The sequence below is a fragment of the Balaenoptera acutorostrata genome, chromosome 10, assembly GCF_949987535.1.
Source record: "Balaenoptera acutorostrata chromosome 10, mBalAcu1.1, whole genome shotgun sequence".
In the NCBI taxonomy this organism is placed as follows: Eukaryota; Metazoa; Chordata; class Mammalia; order Artiodactyla; family Balaenopteridae; genus Balaenoptera; species Balaenoptera acutorostrata.
The window spans coordinates 54,332,298-54,343,227 of NC_080073.1; positions in this window are offsets into that span (position 1 = coordinate 54,332,298).

Below are 10,930 nucleotides of genomic sequence, written 5' to 3' on the forward strand. Positions count from 1 at the left end.
AGCACTGGCGTCACCTAGGAGTTTGTTAGAACTGCAGACTCTCCAGCCCTGCCCAGCACTTATTAATCAGAATCTGCATTTTAATCAGATCCCCGGGTGATTTGTAGCATTTGAGAAGCTCTGTACTAGTCCATCAGACCCCTCCACACACATGCTAAACAAAAACATTGAGTCCTGAAGGCGTCTGGAATCCCCAGTAGATTTCAGTCTGTAAGTGGGACCCATGGTCCATTGTGACATAACTTGGCTATCTAAGGACTGGAGGTTTTGTCACTTGTCTCCTTCATGTTTCCTTTCTCCTCCCTAATACTCATCCTGTTAGTTGTTACTGCTTCTTGGGTTTGAGATTCAGAGTTCAAGATGTCTCAAAATTCTGAACCCTTTCAGAAATAAAGATGCCTATAAAATAGCTTTTCACATCCTCAGTGTGGTATCAAAGAGAAAATACCAAACTATATGTCAGGAGATGTGTATTCTTGTCCAGCCTCTGCTGGATCATTAATGGTGGGATTTTGAGATAGTCATGTAAGTCTTGGGCTCATGTGTTTACATCTATAGAAAGAGGGGTTGACCTAAGCACTTTTTAAAGCCTCTGTGTTCATTGTGATGACTTTAGGACAGGCAGCATGAGGACATGCCAGCAGCAGACTCGAGAGCCAGGGTCCTGGTTCTGCTGCTTGCTGGCTGCATGTGTTTGGGCTGCATGCCTCTGCTTTTCATGGGAGAGATACGGATAAAGTGCATGCCTACTTCATATGGCTGTTAAGAGAATTAAGTAGATCATTATTTATTAAGTGATTGGAATCCCACCAACCCATAGGAAGGGCTATATAAATACTTCCTAATTTGTTTTAAAGTAGTGGATTCTCTAATCATTCGGGCATGTTCCCTCGGAAGAAAGCCCCATGTTTCCTGTCTACTCAGCCACAGATGCAAAGAGGCAAGTCCCAAGTGTGGGCTGTCAGGTCACTTATTCACTCTACGAACATTGATTGAACAGCTCCTGGGTGTGAGGTCCTGGTGAGCATACTGAGTAAGGGTGTCTGTGCTTGGGGAGCGCACCCAGCACACGACACAACTGCCGAGAAGTTTCCCCCCCCCTTGTCTTCCACCTTCTGCCTGTTTCCCACTCATGACCCCTGCATGCCCTCAGGAATATTCACTGGTATCTGGTGTTTAGATACCATGCTTATGACTTATGTTTTGCACCTGCATGTGATCTGGTTTATAGAGCATTCTGAGCTCTGTCCTGTAGAAGCTCCAAATTTTGCTCCAAAGGCACCGATTTTGAGCCCAGGGTCACTCAACTGTCACACGGCCTGGACTCCCCCAGCTCTCAGTGTTGGGCAGGGACAGTTATGAGGCTTCCTACCAGTAACAGAATTAATTCTGAGACGGTATGTCAGTTACCTCTTGTGCATTAAAAAAAACCCCAAACTTAGAGGCTTGACACAACAATCATTTGTTTAACTCATGATTCTAATGGGTGGACAATTTAGTTGAGGCTCAGCTGGGTAGTTCTGGTCTTGGCAGGGCTCCTTCATGCCCCTGTGATGAATGGCGGCCAGGTGGATGGCTTGCTGATGTTGGTTGGGACAACTGGGCTCATGTGGCTCTGGTCCATGTGGTCTCTGATGCTCCAGCAGGTCAGCTTGGGTGTGTTCACATGGTGGAGTCAGGGGCCATGGAAGTGAGTGGAAGTGTGCAAGGTTCTTGCGGCCCAGACTCAAACCAGCAGAGTATCACTTCTGCCACATTTTATTGGTCAAAGCCAGACACAAAACTCAACAGGAGGTGAAATAAACTATCTCTTGATGGGAGGAGCTTCAAAGCCACAAGCCAAGAAGCAGTAGAGGGTCGTGGCCACTTTGGCAAACAATGTACCACAAATGGTTTATGTGGATTCCTATCTGAGGACCAGGGGCTGGGAGTAAACTCTTCTTATGATGTCCTACTGCCTTCTGCCTGCATCCAAGTAAATAACCTGTCAACCAACAAGTGACCAATCATTCTGAGAATGAATCACTTGAGAGTGGAAACTAGTCTGAAATTTAGTATATGCAGAACCAAGCTAGCGAATTTCTGAAGTTGAGGGTTCAAAGCTGAAAATTCTCATCCTTGCCTTTCCAAGAGACCAGATGAGGTTTAGGGGAGAGATGCAAGACCCATCTCTTTGTATTGATCTTTGAATAATTTTAAGCAAGTCACAGGGACTCCATAGGATAAGTCCCCAGGCAGCCCACCTCCCTTTGTGTGTTATTTCCTCCTAACATAACACTCTTGTCAAAGCAGTGCAGTATTACAGAGAAATGGCTGTGAGAATGCATGCAAAAGAGCATTTTATATTTTGATGTGTCAGGAGTCAAAGTGAACATCATACAAGCCATTTAATTTTGAAACCAACTCTTATGAAGCTTGTTTCATCACTGTGAAAAATTGTCACCCTCCTTTTGAAAGGGTCTTCTGCAGCTAATGTTTTTCCCCACCGAGTGCATGGGGGACTCTCAACATGTGCTATGACCTGAGACAGAATCTTATCAGGCTGTTGGGGAATTGATTCTGCCCAAGAGCCTTATTACTACTGCAATATTTTCTTTACAGTAGTCTATTTGATGCCTCCATTCCTGATTGAGCGCAACGATCGTTTTATTATTTTTTATTTCAGTTTGCTGGGAAATTGTACAAATGATGCTATTCACTTCTTCCTTCTATCCTGTTACCCTCCCACCCCCACTCAAATAAGCAGGCAGATGCCATTCTGGGGGCGACATTTACTTTGCTTCCATAAGAAAATGTCGTCACATGTTGACTCATTTTGTGGATTTTTAAATGCCTTTTATTGATCAAAGTTGATAGGTGTCTCTCTTTAGGATCCAGGCTGCTGTCCTGTGTGCCTTCTGGGCATGAGAATGTACAGACTTTCCTTAGAGACAAAACCTGTTTTGATAGTTAGGAGTTTGGCTGTTTAAAGGCCTGATTTAGAATCCCTGCCCTGCTATTTACAAGCTCTGTGACCTTGGCAAGGCCCTTCACATCTCTAAGCTTCAGTTTCCTTATATAGGAGCAGGGATAGTATCTACTCATTGGCTGACTGTGGTGATGAATAAGATAATGCACAGAAGATGATCAGCATGGGGCCTGATGCATTGTTTGATGTCATTTCTGTTGTGGTGGTACTGATGGTGGTGTAGTTATTCCTTCTGTCTTTGAGTGAGGTCACTGGCTGGAACTGAGGCTCAGCCAGGGCCCACCTAAAACAGTGTTCTTAGAGATATCCTAAATGTCAGATGATTAACTTTGTTTAATTCAGATGATAAAATGCCATACAAATGATCAAAAGAGAAACAGAGAATACATTTCTTTCCTCCTTCCATCCCTTCCTTTTCTCTCTTCCCTCTCACTCTCCCTCCCCAAATATTTATTAAGTGCCTACCATATAGCACAGTGCTGGGCCCTGGGGTATATACTAGTTCAACAAGTCCCTGCACTCCAGATACTCCTGATTCCTGTTGGAAAGAATCAGCCACTACAACCCAGTGCTACAGGGTGGCCCATGTTCTTGAGCTGGACAGGGAGGGGTTGTCAGGAAGAATTAATGCTAAAGTGGAAGGTGCAAGGTGAGTAGCATCTATCCAGGCAGCTGGAGTGAAGGGCGGCTTTATGGGCAAGAGCAGAAGACACAAGAAAGGAAAAGAAGGGCATTCAGGAAAGACATACAACATGCCCTGTTTAAGGCAATAGGAGGAGGCCAGAGGAGCTGCCTCTGTGAAAGTGTTGCCTGCTCATGACCCCAGGCAGATCAGAACAGCCCCCAAATCTGAGTCCTGGTGAAACAGACTTTCCCCACATAGAGAAAGTGCATGCCACTGCTTGACTGGGGAGGCAAGCCCAGGAGAGGTGGTGACGGGTCATGGAATGTGGACTCTGGGAGAGCCTAGAGATTGGTCTTAGATGCAAAGATGGAGAAGGGGAAGAGGTGAAGGTCAGAGGAGGGATAAGCAGCCGCCAGATAGGTCAACAGCCAACAGAATAGGCTGAGACTGAATTCTGAGGTATAGGGACCCAAAAGGGGGCAGAAAAACTAGGCAAGTCAAATAGAGAGTGTTGCCAAGCAGGAGGTACCCACAGCAACTTTGGAAAAGTGCCACAAGCTTGGATGGGAGTTAAGATCCTGTAAAAGGGTCAAGGTACAGTGAATGGTCAAGATCACGTAGTTGAGAAAAATGCTTAAAATGAAAACTCCTTCAGGGCAAGAGCTCTGGGTCTTTTAATTTTAACCTAGCATGAGGTATAGTACCTGAAACATAGCAGGTACCCAACTAATGTTGGGGAAAGAATGAAGGAACTAATTAACAAAAATCTGGAAAGTTTTACTCTATGCCTATAGAAGATGCCATGGAAAATAGGGAAAAGGCTTTGGATCCACACATATAGGTTTAAATCTCAGCTAGACCACATATTAGGCGGGTGACACCAGGAAAATAATTTCACACCTCTTAACCTCAGTTTCCTTATCTCTAAGACAAAGATGATGCTGATCTGCAGAGCTCTTCTGAGAATTGTGTCATGCTTGTTTGTAGAGTGCCGAGCACTATGTAGATAGTCCAAGAGTGACAGCCCGGATTTCTGTATATAGTCATACGGCCATATAGCCATATCGTTAATATAAAAATCAGAGCTCTCACTCTTGGGGGCAGCAACTTCTTTTGCCTCAAATTGAAAACCATTTGCAGACTGCAAGAACAACTTTAGAAAAAGAGATTTAAAGGGCACGACCTATTTAAATATCTTTAGGAAAAATCTTCAAAGAACTCACACATTTAGAGAATTTTCCATTTTTAAGATTTAGGTACTTTGTATTCCTTAGTCTCTCTATTAGCTAGGGTCCTATCAGAAGACAGACAAGGAAAGTTTAATACGAAAAATTATTAATAAAGAAATGGCTAAGAGGAGGGGAATAAAAGAGCTATTAAGGGTACCCTAGGTCTGAGGGAAGGTACCCAAGGAAGGAACAAAATTCTTGGGAGGGGGTTGTTCTTTCCAAGGCTGGGACTCAGACCTCGCTGGCAAGGATGTGGTTGAAGCCCACTGAATGGTGGAGAAGTTCAATACATTGTCATGTCCAGAGTCAGTGGGCTGAGGCTGGGGCTGAGGCTGGCAGGCAGAGAACCACTGGGGATGCCAAGGAAACTCACCAGGAAGCTTCCAAGGAGGGTGAGGGGTGGGTATCATTGACTTTCTGGAAAGCCAGCCAGTGGATTCACTAGAAAAGTTTTGAGAAGCTTCTCAAATTGTGGTGGGGTGCTGTTTACTCCTTGGGAAGAAGCTGTCATTGGGAAATGACTGGGAAATGAGCTGGGTGCCCAGGGAACTTATTAGCTGCCCTTGGGAACGCTGCTAAACCCCCCATGAGCAGGTGACTCTTGCTGCCAGCTATGGGGACATGACCACAGAAAGCCACCCACTTTGCAGGAGCACAACCAGGACAACAAGAGGGGCCCACCAGAATGTGGAAGCGAGCACCCCTTCCTTCTCCAGTGTTCTCTCAGTGCAGTCTGCTAACTCAGCATCATCCCGGCTAACAAAGTATCCACCAGGTCCACCTCCCTACCACGGAGCAGGAAAAAAGGGTGACCTTGGAGCTAGTTACCTACCAATAACTCGCCCATCCACATGGGTGGGAGAAGAGATAATAGGAGAATTCAACACCATTAGTTTTCTTCAAAAAAGAAAGGATGAGTCTATACAAAGATAATATATCTGTATCTTCCTATATCTCCAAAAAGATTTCTCAGACACTGCTTATAAAATTTCTATAACTTCAATGAATAATTCTTATGAAACAATAAAACTAAGAATGCTAGTACAGAGTGCAATTCAAACTGTGTAGGCAATATTGTATTAGAATTATTTATATGATTTTACCTATGATTTGTGGATAATATTAGATAAGCTGTGCATTTAAACAAATAATTGCAATTGGATATTTTAGACTTTATGAACTGTAGCAAAATATTACTTTGCAGAAGCAACAGTCTAATTTTTAGAGAGGTGATATGAAAACCTCAAAAGTTATCTTCATGCAGCAACATATCTTGAAAAGCTTGTTTGGTTTCATTCCATTCCAACAGGTATTTATTACCTGATTGTCTCAACATTGATTCCCCGGACGTGTGCAAGTGATTTATTGAGGAAGGGCTCTCTGTGAAGACCAGTAAGGGAGTGGGGAAGGAAGAGGGGGAAGGGGAGGCAGCCAAGCAGAGGTGTGAGCTCAGGGGAGTCCAGCAGAGGGTAGCTTTAGCTCTGGGCCATTAGTCACACCTCAAAGTTGTCACTTTCTCAGGCAAGGGAGCCGGGGCTCTTATACCCCTGCACCCATAGGGGGAGGCGAGTTCTTCATTCTTCTGGGACTCCTAGCTCTGTTCACACAGGCAAAGTGGGTTCCAGGGGTTGAGAGGAGTCCTCAGAAACAAAACTATTGGAGGCAAAAGCACATCAATGTCCCAGGGTGGTGGTGGTGGGGGGTGGTATGTGCACACACATACAAAATACACACATACCTTGGCGGCAGTGCTGGTTTGGTTCCAGACCACTGCAATAAGTTGAATATCGCAATACAGCGAGACACGAATTTTTTAGTTTCCTAGCGTGTATAGAATTATGTTTACATTATACTGTAGTCTATTAAGTGTGCAGTAAATAGCATTATGTCTAAAAAAATGTACATACCTTAATTAAAAATTACTTTATTGCTGAAAAATGCTAACCATCATCTGACAATACAGGGTTGCCACAAACCTTCAATTTGTAAAAAACACAATATTTGTGAAGTGCAACGAAGCTTAGTGCAATAAAGCAAGGTCTGCCTGTAAATAAATAAATGCTAAAGGGGTATTTGAGGGGATTGGGCAGACTGTGACATACTCTCCACCATTTTATCTTTGCTCTCCATTCCTTCCTAACTAGTTTAGCATAAGACTGTTGACCTTGAAAAGCTGAAGGGTTTGATGAGGACTTTTAATTCAATTCAATATAGGGAAATGGGTACAAATGTGGTAAGTAAAATAGGGGGAGTTGATGAGAAATCAGGGAAGTCAGTAAGAAATGGACTGAAAATTGTCTATTGTGTATCAGAGGTAGGTGGTAATTGTTAACTTAGGAGAGAGATTTTCCATACAGTGGTTAAAGCAGACAATAGCAGTTGAGAAATTATAACTGGTTATATAGACTTTTACAGCAGAGATGGCTGTTTATCTACCCAATATCCCGTCTTCCTTTTTATAAGACAACCCCAATATTTTTAGAGGAAACAGAAAGCCCAGATTTAAAAAAAAATTTTTAGTCTTTGAAGTTAAGTGTGGTCTTTGAAGTTAAGTGTGGTCTAAATTCTGGCCAATAAGATGTAAGAAGGGGCTGTTGGACAGTGCTTCTGAAAAAGTTCCTTGATGAAAGGGCTGACTCAGCTGGCAGGGACCTTCTGTCTCTTGCCCATCCATTGCCACCTTCCATCCTCAAACCTGGAGGTGATACTGGAGGAGATTCAGCCATTTGAAGATGATGAGGTGCTTAGGAGATGTGAAGGATGTCTGAGTGGGAAGACAGAAGGAGTTCCTCAGGATGTCCTGGGGCTGCTGTATAAGCCCAGGAATTCATAGCTTCAAATTTATTGTTCCATGAGAAAAAGATAACCCTGAATTTGTTTAAGCCATTTTGGGTTCTCTGTACTAGTAGTAAAATGCAGTTTCTTCATGATATGATTAGTTTTCAAGAACCTTAGCAGTGAAGGAGTGAAAGAGTATGTGGTCACTAGGTGTAAGCAGAGGGTCAAAGAAGGGTGTCTTGATTTGGGTTTTCCTAGAAAGTGACTTTGAAACATAGATTCAAGTGCAAGTAGTTTATTCGGGAGGGAGTCCCAGGAAATAGAGCAGTACATGAGACAGACGGGGAAAGAAGGAAGCATTAAAAAAGAATGTATTTTTAAGCAAGTTACTTTGGGACAACTGGCACTTAATCCTATCAGGGGACTCTTGGTGAAAATACAGAACATATGCCTTGGAGTCTATCCCACCTGATGAGTTAGGGAGCTGGGATATTTATGCACCAGTTACCATTAATCACAAGTGGAAGGCTGCTCTGGAGGTAGGGGGCAGTTCATTAATTCCATGGAACTTTTCAGCTTGCTGAATGAAAGGAGAATGGGCTCTGGTGGCCAAAGTAGCCCTCGGACAAATAGAGGCAGATGTCAGCAGTTTGAAGTCAGGCTGGTATTCCCTGAAATGGAAGGAATTAAGGATGTATGGGCCTTGTTCTCACAGTATCTGTTACACAAGGGTGTGTTCTGTTTTGGTTTGAGCATGAGAGACCTGACCATGTTTATAAGTCCAGGGGAAGAGGTCCACAGAGAGGGAGAGGTTTAGGATTTAGAAAAGAGAGGAAATAATTCATGTGGCAGAGTGTCAGAGGAGGGGTGCTTTCTTGCACTTCAACGGGAGGATGGAACAGCTGTAGAACAGATGGCCCATGTTTAGAGGGGGGAAGGAAGGAGAGAAGGATGGATGTGGATACAGACAATTCTTTAGGTTGAGGGTGGAGAGACTGAGGTCTACCTTATGTCATGATTTTGAACTATTAATGCACCATGAAGTCATCTTTTTTAATGAGTGAGGGAATTTGAGGCTAGTTCTGAAGGCTTGAAATGACCAGTGAGGGGAACGAGAAGGGATGCTGACCAACAGCACCGCTGTGTTGCACAGCCCTGGGCACCATTCACAGGTGCTGTGCAGTACAACAATCTGCTGACCAGTGAGGAGGAAATGGTTTGAAAAGGACACAGATGGGCCCGTTGAAGTTGAACATCCAAAATTTTTAGTGGCACTAAGATTTATATGTGGAGACATTTACTGCAGTGGGGTTTCAGTTTAAAATCAGGCTGGTTAGATTAATTCACGGTAAGACATGTTCGAACAAAGTTTAGTAAAAAGACAAAGGATCAAAATAGTTTAGCATCGTAGAAGAATAATTGAATTAATGGACTGTGGAGTCAGACAGACTGGTAAGAAAGCAGTCAAGGAATTGAGGATGTTTCTGAGGTGAAAGAACAAAGGTGGGGGGTGGAAACTGAGGAAGGTGGAGGAAGAGGAGGTTATAGACACAAATGAAAAAACGGGATGTTAGGAATGGTTCAGTCCTGAGAAATATGGTCCAGGAAGTGACCATGAGATTAAGTTGATGGGATTGGGTGCCAGTAAAGACTGTGGTCCAAATGGAGAATAGGGAGCCCGGGGCTGGCATGCTGTGCATGTTAACACTCCCTTCTCCTCACCCATGGCAGACATTTCCAACCCATCACAGGCGCTGATAGCTTCATGACCCTTCTGAAACACCTCTGTACTTGGTGTGTCATCAGCCCAGAACTTGGGTATTTCATACAGAAGGTGATAAACACTGATTTGGACTCCATGTTGCTGTTTGCACAAAGTGTGTTATAATGTAAGTGCCTGGACTAGGCATCTGGAGGTTTGAGTCCTTCCTGAGTCTATTTATGGCTAAGTGACCCTGCGTAGGCGACTTAACTGATTTGTACACTGATTTGTAAGCAGGGGTAATTACACCTACTGTGTTTACCCCACTGGGAAGTTGTGAAAAGACTGCTCTTAGAAAAAGTCGAATATTATAAGGGTACATTCTATGTTATTTTTTTCTATCATTATCGTTATAACGTTATAATGTCATATCGTTATATCGATATAATGTTATAACGATATTATTATCGTTATAACATTCTATGTTATTTTTTTCTAATCTCTTCTTTCTGGGTATTTTTCAGTTCAAACTAAAGCATTCAGTCAAAGTGACTGTTTAAAAATGATTAAAAGAAAAACAAAACAGAAGCTCAATTATTTAAAGAACTGTTTAAAAGAAAGTTGAAGGTTAGAGGGATTACACAATATTGCCCCATCATGCAGAACTGGATCACTCTGATATTTCCTGCTTTTTATTATTTTCTGTAAGTTTCCTGTCTGCCACAGAGACCCAGGAACTCCTGTCCCATTGCTCATGTGCTCATGGTCAAGTGTAAATCAGACTTGTTGAAGCTTATGGTTTAGCCCTACTTGACCATTCCCACGTCAACTTGACCACTCTCTACTACATTTTTCCAAGAAGAAAGTGAAATGTTGTTATTCATAATATTATTCATTATTATGTCTCTCCTGCCAAAACTCACACATTAGCAGAACTTCTTTCCTGTACACTGTGAAAGGACTCAAATGCCATGCTGATTTTTTCCCCGTGGTCAAAACAGAAACTTGTTTGTTTTTTCTCAAATTTATTTGGAAAGGATGTTGTTACAGCAATGCTCTTTGAGTTATTATAGCTAACCTTCTCCAGTGTACATGTCCAGAGGCATAACCGAATTCCCAAAATTAGCTCCATCGACAACAGCTACAGAAGGATGCTTCAGCTTGTTTATTCTTAAAATTAATGCCGCTTTCTGCTTTCATTCTCTGTCTCTCTCTCTCTCCCCACTAAGTAAGTAGGATTTAGTGAGTGGCACATTCTTTAGTTATTTGCAGAACATAATAACTCAAAGAGTAGAGATGTAGTAACCAAACTGACCCCGGGACCTGCCTCTCTTTCCCCTTCTGCTTTCCCACCGCCTTTACTGGGATAATGTGTTTAATCGGGCAGAAGAGTCCCTGTATTTTTCATTGTACTAGCAATCTCTTGTGACCTCTCAGGTAAAATTTAGTACCATCAAGCTCTAGTAGCCACTTTCGCTCCTGGAGTATCATTATTCTTACAAAGTTTATATCATTATACTTTTATGAGAGGGCCATTATATGTTGTAAATAGCACAAGCCCAGCAGCGGTGGCCCCGCGGCCACAATGAGGGCACTGCCAGCTGCGTGCACAGGAGGTTTAAGAAAAA